This window comes from Lathamus discolor, chromosome 1 (genome assembly GCF_037157495.1).
Source record: "Lathamus discolor isolate bLatDis1 chromosome 1, bLatDis1.hap1, whole genome shotgun sequence".
NCBI lineage: Eukaryota > Metazoa > Chordata > Aves > Psittaciformes > Psittacidae > Lathamus > Lathamus discolor.
Genome location: NC_088884.1, coordinates 87989096 through 88000681, shown reverse-complemented (window position 1 = coordinate 88000681; position 11586 = coordinate 87989096).

Genomic DNA, 11586 nt, shown 5'->3' with positions numbered 1-11586 from the left:
CCAACAGGCCTGGAGTTCAAGATGCCCTTTGACAGTGATCCCAGAGCTATGTGCCAGATACAACAGCTGGACAGCTCCTCAGGGTTCTCAACCTCCAGCAGTAACTCCAGCTGCTCCACGGATTTGCTGGAGATCAAGATCAAGCTTCTTTACAGTATCTATGATATCCTGAAGAAGCAGGTAGTCCAGCTGAGAGCCATGAAGTGCCATACTGAGCTGAAGAAACTGTGCCTGCTCCTCCAGGAAGGAGATGTGAGCTCTGGGGGGCTGGTAGGCAGTTTGACACCCAGGTCAGGGGCTTGTCATCCTCAGAGCCTGGCCCTGAGGGCAAGACCCCCATCACTGACATTGTGTACCCCTGGACCATGTTCTTGTAGGCCAGGAGAGCATCACTGCCATGCTGGATGACCTCCAGGGCCAGGTGTCCTCCTGCCAGACCAAAGCAAGAGGTAGGTGACATGGGACCCATCACTGGGGTGCAGGGTGGCCCTGCCCTAGCCTGGGAGAGCCTGTGGCCCCAAAGTGGGGCTGGGGGAGATCGGCAGTGCAGCAGTGGGAGGAGGATGCCCAGTTTCTGCTGAAGATGGTGGTAAACAGGCACCTGGTTGGGGAGGGCAATGGCAGCAGCAGCACACAGCTTCATGCCAGAAGCGATTCCCAGCCCAAGCCCACTGCTTTGCTCTCACTTCTGCAGAGGGGTGAGCACCACCCAGCTGCTTTCCTTCTCTCCTCTTGGGAAAACACCCTTCATTACCCCATTGTCCCTCTTCCAGCACTGCCACCATCGCTGAAAAGAAGGCGGCACCAATCCCACTGCTTCTCCCCTCTGGGATAAAGCACCAGAACCCCTTCTCTGCCCCCTCAGGAAAGCCATGGGGTACAAGCCCATGGATTTTGGGGGGCTGCCCTGAGCCGGGGTGGAGCCTGTGAGAGAAACAGTGTTGTTTCCGCATAACTGGGGATGGGCTTTGTAATATTAGGGCTTTACAATATTAGAGCTTTAAGATCAATATCAAGTCTTTGCAATATTGAGATTTTTAATATTGGGGCTGGGGTTAAGTTACTAAGGGAACGAAACAAAGGGTTTGAGATACTATAACTTAGAAAGACATACCCTGTGCTTAAAGACAATATCATCTTTTGGAGGAAAGACACATTCTGTGGTTAAAGACAGTATCACCTCTGGAAGAAAGATACACTCTGTGGTTAAAAAGAATACTATCTTTGTACAACCTATAGGCCTAAGGAAAAGAGAAGGGATGAGAGGAATCATCCTGGGAAAAACATTCCTCCAGAAAGTCTCTTAGGGAGGATGTTTAAAAATATACAAATGGAAAAGATAGGAAAAAGATGACACAGTACTGTTGTTTTATATGGAGAAAGGAAAGTATTCAGCCACTGGCCACATTTTGGCCAAAGTATGGGGCTGAGGAAATATAAGTTTATCAGGTTTTAAATCTTTAAGTAAATGTCAAGGGGTAACAGATTCAAAGTTAAACAGGGCAAGTTTAGGTTAGATACAAGAAAGAAGTATTTTACTGTGAGGGTGGTGAGGCATTGGAACAGGTTACCCAAGGAAATGGTAAATGCTCCATCCCTGGTGGTGTTCAAGGGCAGGTTGGACAGAGCCTTGGGTGACACAGTTTAGTGTGTGGTGCTCCTGCCCATGGCAGAGGGATTGGAACTAGATCATCTTAAGGTCCTTTCGAGCCCTAACCTACGATTCTATGATTCTGTGTTAAGGAACTCTTTCTCACAAGAAGAATCTGATTATGCTGCATGCTGGGTATGCTGGGAGTGTGAGAAATGTAAAAGGTCTCCTGGGAGACTTGGGTTGGGATCAACAATGAAGCAGGAGGGAGAAATTCTACCCCTCCCTGCAGTTCACTTGTTCCTCTTAAAAACAACAAACAAGAAAATTCAGGGAAATATTGAGGAACCTAAGGCATGGGATCCTCTAAAGAGTTTACCCCCTCCGTATGATTTCCCCCAAATAGTTTATAACCCACCCCCTGAAAATCCTGATGAGCAGGAGATGCAGCATCTGCAGCCGTGGTGGGTGCAGTGCCACTGCACTCAGAGAAGCCTGCCCATGCTCAGATCACTGCTGTGTGCGTACAGGCATGAGATGATGACAAGGGCAGTTGACACAGCCTCTCTGGAAAGAGGCTAGCTCTGCACCACTACCAGCATCCTGCTGGCACAGGAATGCCAGGGTGAGATGCATTGGGCAGAGTGGATGTCCAGGGCTGGCACGGGATGGGTGCATATGCCAGGTCAGATCCAAGCTGTTCTGGCAGGGCTGACTGCATGAGGCTTACAAGGTGCCTCCCTCTGCTGCAGCTGGGCCGAACCAGCAGTCTGAATCCCTCACTTTCAGAAACAATAAATTCTCCCACTGATCCCACGAAAAAGAAGGGGCGGGGGGGGGAACCTATTTGTATTTGTTCAGTCAAGTTGATCAGATGGCTGTACCCTAGCCACAGTTCCGAAAATGCTGCTGACCAGCAGCTCTGTGCAGGAAGCACGCTTTGCACACACATAATCACACACATACATGTGTTTATGGAGCCATACACTTAATCACACACATGTGCACATGTACTCACACAATGAGGCACACTGAAATTATTAAACCACAGGATAACTATTTCAGGAATAAAAGGAGAGAGATTTTTCAGTTCCCATTTTTGAAGACACTACCTTGAATTAAATAGCAAAACAATTCAAGGACAATTATATAAATCCTGAAGCAGGAAGCAATTTGCTAGGGAGAGATTTAATTATACAACTAGGGTTGGAAATGAAAACTTACAGGAATCAAATTTTGGTTTCAATGGCTCCATTAACGGAACAGGATGAGGAAAAGATAGACCCAGTTGTTTGGGTAAAAGAGGGAATTCGAACCTCACCTAGAAAAGACCTAGGGATATCCTCTTATGAAATATCATCCGGATTACCTTACATGGGTGAGGTTGATGAAGTTTGCAGTTTGAAACCAAGGATGTTTTTCTTAAGAACTATATACAGGGGTTGTCATCTTCCTTGTCTTTTCTCAGAAACAAAAGACTGCATGCCCCAACTTTACCACTGGAATTCACAGCTCCTACTGTTCAACTGGGAGAGTGGGTCCTGATCAAGACCTGGAAGGACTCAAATTTACTACCAGACTGGGAGGGTCCGTTTCCCATACTGCCACTGAAACTGCTGTGAGGACTGCCAAAAAAGGTGGGGAGGTGTAAACAGAGGCAGGACAGTTAGCATGTAGATTTTACACATCGGATAGGCTGTAAGCCTTGGAGTACCCAACCAATGGGGAAACAAGGGAGGGAACTTGCGGATGGGGTAGGAAAGATAAATCAAAGTTCTGCCTTTGCTATGTGTGCCTACTTGCTAGGACACCCATTTTTGCAAAGATGTTAATAGCTGCTTCACTGCTGTGTCTACCCTGAGCTTAAGTTTTTATCTAGAGACCATTTCTCACAGATCGTTTGTCCCCTATCTCTCATCAATGGCTTTTGGCCTCCCCAGGGTCATCATGCCCATTCCACCACTGCTGCCACTGAACCCCCAGGACACCGGGAACACCCATTGTGTCCTCAAGAATAGGAAAAAGCAAGAGGCAGGGAATGTAGGACCCATCCCATCCCTGGGGTGCAGGGTGGCCCTGCCCTGGCCTGGGAGAGCTCCTCCATGGGTGGGCTTAGATGGCTCCCAGAGACACCCTGTCCCCCACCCTGGCATACCACAGTGCTGGGTGCTGCATATCCCCATTCCCCATCCTGCAGATGTGCGTGTCCCCACCTCCCACCAGACCCCCAGATGTCTGTCTGTCTGTCACCCAGAGCTGCTGTCACCCAGACCACCAGCCCAGGGATGCAGCCAAGAAAAAGGCTTGTCTGGGCACACCTCCAGGGAGCAGGGACTCAACTACTATCTCCGAGCTTCAGCATTGATTCCAGGGCCATCAACCAGCTGCAAGAGTCCTTGGAATCCTCAAGCTCAAGCAGTTCTTCCAGCTCCTCCATGGATTCACAGAAGGCTGAGTCAGATTCTTCACAGCCTCTATGATGTTCTAAAGAAGCAGGTGGCTCACCTGAAAGCCATCAAGTCAGACCTCTCTGAGCTGGAGAAGCTGTGGTATCCCCTTGCCCTATCCCACAGGGAGCAGGCAGCACATCATGCAGAAGGCAGGTTCAGCATTATCCACTGTCCCTCTTCCAGCAGTGCAACCATTGAGCAAACACAGCGGCGCAGACTCTATGGGGCAAAGCACTAGAAGCCCTTCTCTGCCCGACTTTGGAGGCTTGTGTGAGAAACCTGCTCAGCACTCAAAATTTTATAGATGGAAATTGTGAAACAAAGAGCCCTTTAATAGCAGCATGCTGGCTGAATCATCCACAGGCAGATGAGCTCAGCAGATATTTACAGTTTATATACCTTTCTAGGTTTCGCCTCCTGACTACGCCAGCCTTCCTCTGAGAAATGATTTATGTTTTCTGTGAACCCAAAGCACTCCCCTCTGATGGCTCTCAGAGGGTCTCTGGTGGTCGTGGGGAGGAAGGCTCCAAGTCTTCCTCACAAATGAACTTCTGAACTTTGCTTCTGGTGCATGTGTTCAAGCGTTGCAGTTACATAAAACTCCTTATCTGTACAGATGTTCCTATCACCTTAACAGTTACATAAAACTCCTTATGTGTATACAGATGTTCCTATCACCTTGCAGTTACATAAATTCCTTATGTGTATACAGATGTTCCTATCACCGACCACAAACTCCCTTGGCTGGGGCCCACACCCTGGAACCCCATGCCTTACAGACTTTCTGTTCCTCCTATAGCTCGCCCATAACAAAACCTCCTATATTTTTCTTACACTTGGGGCTGCTTTTCTCCAGCCCTCTTCTGCCACCTACGCCCTCCCTGTCAGAGGGGAGGAAACTGCACTGAATGCTGAGCCCCAGCACAAGTTGTGTCAAGAGTGGAGATGTGCCGGGCAGGGAAACCACAGGTTTTCGCCTACCCTTCACCTGCTTCCACTACGGTCATTAGCAGGTCCATCCTGGCTCCCAGACCCTGGGATGCGGCGAAAACCTGGACTCATCCGATCCGCCCTCAGGATTGCTAGCGGCCGCTCTATTAGTCGGTGAGTCCCCTGCCTGCAAGCCCTACCTGCCAAGGGGAACTACGCTGTGCACCAGACGTCTCTGCGTGCCTTACCAGCAGCCCCGGGCCATGCGTACGACTTACAGGCCCTCTAAATTCGAAAACCCGGACTCACACCATCCGCTCTCAGGATCGCTAGCAGCCACTCTATTGATCGGCGAGTCCCATAAAGTACAAACCTAAATTCCAAGCATACCGTTTCTCCGCAGCCGGCACAGGCTGTTGTCTGCCCCTGCAGTGAGCGAACGAGGAGCGGAGCTCCTCCAGGCAAGCGGCCTGGGGCACCTAGGATGTCCACCTGTCCCCCGATCCTGCAGCCAAGCAGACATCTCCTACCTGGCTCACCAAATTGATACACGGACTGACTCCACAACTTGTTAGAGTTGTAAAGTAGGTGTGCTTTATTCAGCGCTGAGGTGCATGGGGATTGCTCCTCCAAAAGCATGCGTGCCCCTCCTTTGCCACTCAGTTCGTTTATATTACATACAATGATTACCTAAACATGAGATTGCTTCACGCCTAATACATATGCAAAACCTATTCCCATCTAGTAGTATAATTAGCTTTCTGGCATTCGTCCCATTGCTGCGCCTGCGGAGTGCCTCCTGGTGGTGGTCGTTAGGGGGGCGTGAGGATGAAGGCCTGTAGTTCCTCTTCATCACCGCAAGTAACCTCTTGCTTTCAGGCAGGCTCAATAGGGTTTCGGCTCCTATCCAGACCTCAGGTTCGGTGCAAGCCGGTTTTATGTATCTTAAAGCAGAAACTTGTCAAGTTTGCAAATTTTGTTACTCTGGCTATCTTTTGTTCCTTTTCTTTCTAAAGATATTATTTAAACAAGAATGTCTTAAATATTAAGCTGTGAATCTTATCTACTACAATTCTGCCTGCCAGCTGTAACTCCTACAATTCTGCTTCACCATTCTAGCAACTTTGACTCCTACGGTTCTGCTTCACCAAGCACAGTGACTGCTTAAGCGAGCAGGCACAATGTTACCCCGTAATTTCCTGGTATCAAAAGAATAGTCAAGGTATGAAAGAAAAGTAGAAGAGGATAACAGAAAACATGATGGGAAATGAAAGCAATACCAGTAGTCCTAAAAATTGGTATTACAGACAAAAGAATTCTGTCAAGAGTTTCTTTTTCTGTAGGATGAAAAAGGTTGTCCATTCATTTCTTTTATGCAAGGTTTGTATATTTTACTACAGAACCTGGATTTGCTGTTGTTAAAATTTGCCACAAACAGAACATCCACCACAGATTTTTTTCTACCAAATTAGCACTCTAGGAAAAGGTGGTTGTATTATAAATGCTTTTGAGAAAATTTGCTGTGCAAAGATGTGACTTGAAGAATTGGTTTACTTCCAAAGTACATCAGTTAGTTACAAAATGTTTGACAAATGACATATCCTTACAGTGATGCTGAACACAACAGAAAAGTTACCCCTTACCTTTTGTACCAGTTGGATTCCTGCTGTTCATACTGACCTTTACAGACAAATAAAAATAGTGTTTCAGTGATATGTGGATGCAGCCATTGTTCTTGACCTGAGTTAACTGCTTAGGTTTTAGATCACATTTAGAGTTTGGAATTTAAATATCACAACTTTAAAAAAAGCAAAACACCACAACATTTTAAATTAACTTGCACACCAATTCAGTTGCACCATACTGACAACCTCAGGTTTGGCCTTGAAGTGACATGTGGTAATGCGCGTATAAAGAAACGCTACCGACAGCAGTCAGTCACACTAAAGTAATGTCTTTTCAGATCATTCCTGAAAAAAACCCCAATAATCTGGAAGCTCACCACTGCTGAAATAACAATATTTATAATTAACTGTTTGCAGAGCACAGCATCAAAAATGTGACATTACTTTTACTCAAGATCTGCTGAAAAAAATGTATAGAGATCTTATAGAAATATTACAGTAATAAATAACAGTATGCATATGACGCACAAAAATAAACTGATGAAATTGGTCAAGGTATAAAGCTGAAAATAGGCAGTTTGGTTTGCAAACAGTTAAACCAGAGTTAGGTGCTGACAGCTGTGAAAAAGGTGAATGTTCTCAGAGGTTGTTTCAGAGTCTCCTATACTTGGAGTATTTTTATGTGTATGTGATAAAGGGCTATAGTTACAAAAATACTGTTTTGGGCATTACCAATCCCATCATCTTAAAATTCTCTCTTAATAATTATTTGTGTGTGAAAAGGAAGCCAAACATGCTGGTTTGGTAAGAAACAGTCTCTCATCATGTGGAAACCTGTATCAGAAAATGCTGCTTTACAAAAAATTGTGAGTAATTTCCTTTTTACATCCTGAGAGAATATTCTGTCTTTCTGTCCACTTCTCCCTTCCTTTTTCTGCTCTGTTTTGCTTTACCAGCTGCTGGAAGGTGTACATCGAAGAAGTTGAGCAGGGAGCTAGACTGCCTTGTATTATGCAGTCTTTGTTTAAGGGAAAAATAAATCATAGTTTATGAAATGAAAAAAAAAAAAGTTTAATAAAAAATAGTTAAAAAAAAAACCAAAACTTGTTACCCTGGTGAAGCACTGTAAGAAAATACAGACTTAATGTGCGCATCGGAAAGCCAGACTATGCTTTTACGTTATGTTTATAGTCTGTGACCCTGCTGGAGTCATCGGTAAGGGAAGCATTTGCCCCCCCTGGGGCCTTGTGGGAAGCCAGCCACCGGGAGGCGCTCATTCCTCATCCATTCCTGCTGCCGCGCTGAACTGCGCTGCTTGGGTAGCGGAAGCTGCTTTAGACGTCCTGGCGATCGTCATCGCTGTGTAGTCATTATTCTGAAACGTAAAATAAGAGCTTCCTGTCACCTCATTTATTTGCGTCTTTTATTTTCCGTTAGGGCCTGCTCCCAGGTGATGGTGGTAAGGAAACAAACAGGAGCGCCAGTTCTATTCAATGTAGCTGTCAGCTGAAATAGAAAATACTTATGAAGTTGTTCTGTATGAAATGGAAGAGATCTAGTTTCTAGATGTAAATTAACATTTCGGATCTTGGAGAGAAATGCAGACATCAAAGCACAGGCAGTCCTTTAAAAAATGTATTCCTATGCTTTTCATGTTGCTATTAGGGTCCTCAGGCTGTATGTTGAGAAAAATCTTGGCTGAAATACACAGTTTTAAGGCACAAGCTGGAGAAATAAATACCCAGCCAAGTTTGTTTTGTAAGAGGTTTTAATTTGAGTTATTTTGGCATCCCTTTCTAAAGATGTAAAAGCCGTAAATCAGTTATTTCAGAATGCTAGATGGATAGATGCCTTTTGGATTAAACACTGAAACTTATTGTCTGGCTTGGTCTGACTCTGAAAAGACTTCTGAAGTGAGCACAGCACTGGAAGTGCTGGTGCAGGTTAGGTGGCTGCAGAGACCCAAAATAGTGAATGTGCTTTTCCTCTGCTTTCTCCAGCACAATTAAAACAAATCAAGGTTTTCCTTTTCTTTGCACCTTGTCTTAGTGTTAAACTCTAAAGAACCTTACAGTGGAAAATACAGAAAGTACCTTTTTATGTGAAAAAGCAAAAAGCTAGCATTTGGCATGTGATGGAATTTGGAGCAAAAGTTCTTGTATTACTTTTAAAAAATAAATAAAATAGGAATCATTAGCCCCGGTGATAAACATTTATAATGCCTTTCACAAGTATTAGTGGATCATTTAAATGCATGTTTTCATGGAGAAACAAGGAAATTGTTTAGATTTGTGTTTAAATGAAATAGCACTCTGTGTTATTACAAAATCATTGGTAGACAGTACTGACTATTGCTATTATTAATAGTAATAGCTATTCCTAAATAGTAACAGGTGCCAAATTAGAATCCTAGAATAATTAGGGTTGGAAAGGACCTCAAGATCATCTAGTTCCAACCCCCCTGCCATGGGCAGGGACACCTCACACTAAACCATCCCACACAAGGCTTCATCCAACCTGGCCTTGAACACTGTCAGGGATGGAGCACTCACAACCTCCCTGGGCAACCCATTCCAGTGCCTCACCACCCTAACAGGAAAGGATTTCCTCCTTATATCCAATCTAAACTTCCCCTGTTTAAGTTTTAACCCATTACCCCTTGTCCTGTCACTACAGTCCCTGACGAAGAGTCCCTCCCCAGCATCCCTGTAGGCCCCCTTCAGGTACTGGAAGGCTGCTATGAGGTCTCCACTCAGCCTTCACTTCTCCAGGCTGAACAGCCCCAACTTCCTCAGCCTGTCTTCATACGGGAGGTGCTCCAGTCCCCTGATGATCCTTGTGGCTCTCCTCTGGACTTGTTCCAACAGTTCCATGTCCTTTTTATGTTGAGGACACCAGAACTGCACACAATACTCCAGGTGAGGTCTCACAAGAGCAGAGTAGAGGGGCAGGATCACCTCCTTCGACCTGCTGGTCACGCTCCTTTTGATGCAGCCCAGGATACGGTTGGCTTTCTGGGCTGCGAGCGCACACTGCCGGCTCATGTTCATTTTCTCATCAACCAGCACCCCCAAGTCCTTCTCTGCAGGGCCGCTCTGAATCTCTTCTCCGCCCAATCTGTAGCTGTGCCTGGGATTGCTCTGACCCAGGTGTAGGACCTTGCACTTATCATGGTCAAATTCTGTATTATATTTTCCTAAGGATGTAGTATTTTTGCTTTTCTGTTGTTTTTCATTATTAGCCAAACAGACCAAGTAGTCTATTGGTATTGCAAGGGATGTAAAATACGCTGTCAGTTTAAACAGATTCCATTCAAACAGCGTCACTTCCCAGTTGAGTTTCAATCAGCTAAATTTCTAATAGTCAGGTACATTTGCTTTACTACGATGCTTTTGGAACACTGTGACTCGTTATAGAACTCTGCAGGAGAAAAATGATGTACCTAATTGGAGCTTGAGCACCTCCCTGGGAGTAAAATGGCAAGAAACATATTTATTTCATCTTCTCTTAAGTTTGATTGACATATCTTAACTGCATTTATGTTATCTTTTAGGTTATTTTAAAATAATCATTAATAATTCTAAACATTGCCAAAACTTCTAGCATGTAGTTTAATCACACAATACACGTCTGATAATCTTGTGCTAAAGTTTACGCTATTAAAAAAAAAACACAAATGAAAATTATTTTTCTGATAACATACATCAGCAAAATATAAGCCCAGCACTTTCTGTTGCTTTTTACTTTGATAGGCAGGTACATTTAGCAGTACCACTGAAGTCAGAAGCAGATGTCAGTCTTTATGAGGCTGAGTGAAAGTAAATCCACGTAGAAGTTCCCATCAAACTCATACTAGTAATCTTGATTCTTGTCACTTCCCAAACCATTCTTCAGGTGTCTTTGCTTTTGAAAGATCTGCTTACTAAAATCATTGGTGAAACACCAACAACAACCAAATTTGCAGACAATCCCAGCAAGTAACTTCTCTCTAGTTCATTCACTTAACTAAAAAAACCCTGGAAATTACATAAAGTCAGATCACAATTTTCAATATGGTCTTCATGTTAAAGATTCAAAAAGTTGTGCTATAATTGTTATCTGTATGAGACTATAAGCTCATGGTGTTTTCTTTATTGAAAACGTGTACTGTCCCAAATTCTCCTGAAGGTTATGTAGACTCCAAAATAGCTGTCATCTACATTTTAGAGTTGTTATTCCCTTCTATATCTTCAAAATATCACCATCCTTCGTTGCAGGAATTAGAGACATAGCAGCAATAATGTGTCACTGGTGCAAAGGTCCCATCTTTTCTGGTGTCCCTTTTTTCGTGCCACAAAGTTTCTGTCCAATCAGGAACTGAAATTCTCTGCCTTTCCACCGCTGACTTTTTGTTCTGAGTTTTTTCTTTCATGCAAGGACAGATGGTTCCTACCTACGTTTTCACCCTGGGGGCTGAAGAGGTGTTTCCTTCAGAGAGAATGATTGTACATTGGCATCCTGAGGTGAGCAGCTGGTTGAACATTATGAACAGTGCTGTAAAGGGCTGAAAATTTTCAGGGAAAAGCTACAAATGCCATGGTGGTCTGGGACTGGGGAAAGACAGAGGCAGGCTTGTGTTAGGTTGCTCTGAGCACTCTTCTTTTCAGAAGACATCTTTAGGTGCTGATGTGGGTATCATGGGTGTAAGGGATTTGGGTGTACCACTATTGGAGAGCCTGTGTGCTGGTAGCTCTCAGAGTCTATCAAATCTTAAATGAACCTATGAAAATGTGTAGCGGATCTTAGGTGTTGTCTCTTGGAGAGGAGATCGTGGGAGAAAACTTAAGAAATATCTCAAAAAGTTCTAGTTTATTTCAAGTGTATAAAGAAAAAGGGTCCACTTTCCATGCTGGTGTAGTGGTAAAAATGTAGGTTAATACCCTTACAATGTGGAATGTAGCATCCCTGAAAAGCAAAAGATGCTGGTCAAAATGAAAGTGCAAATAAGATT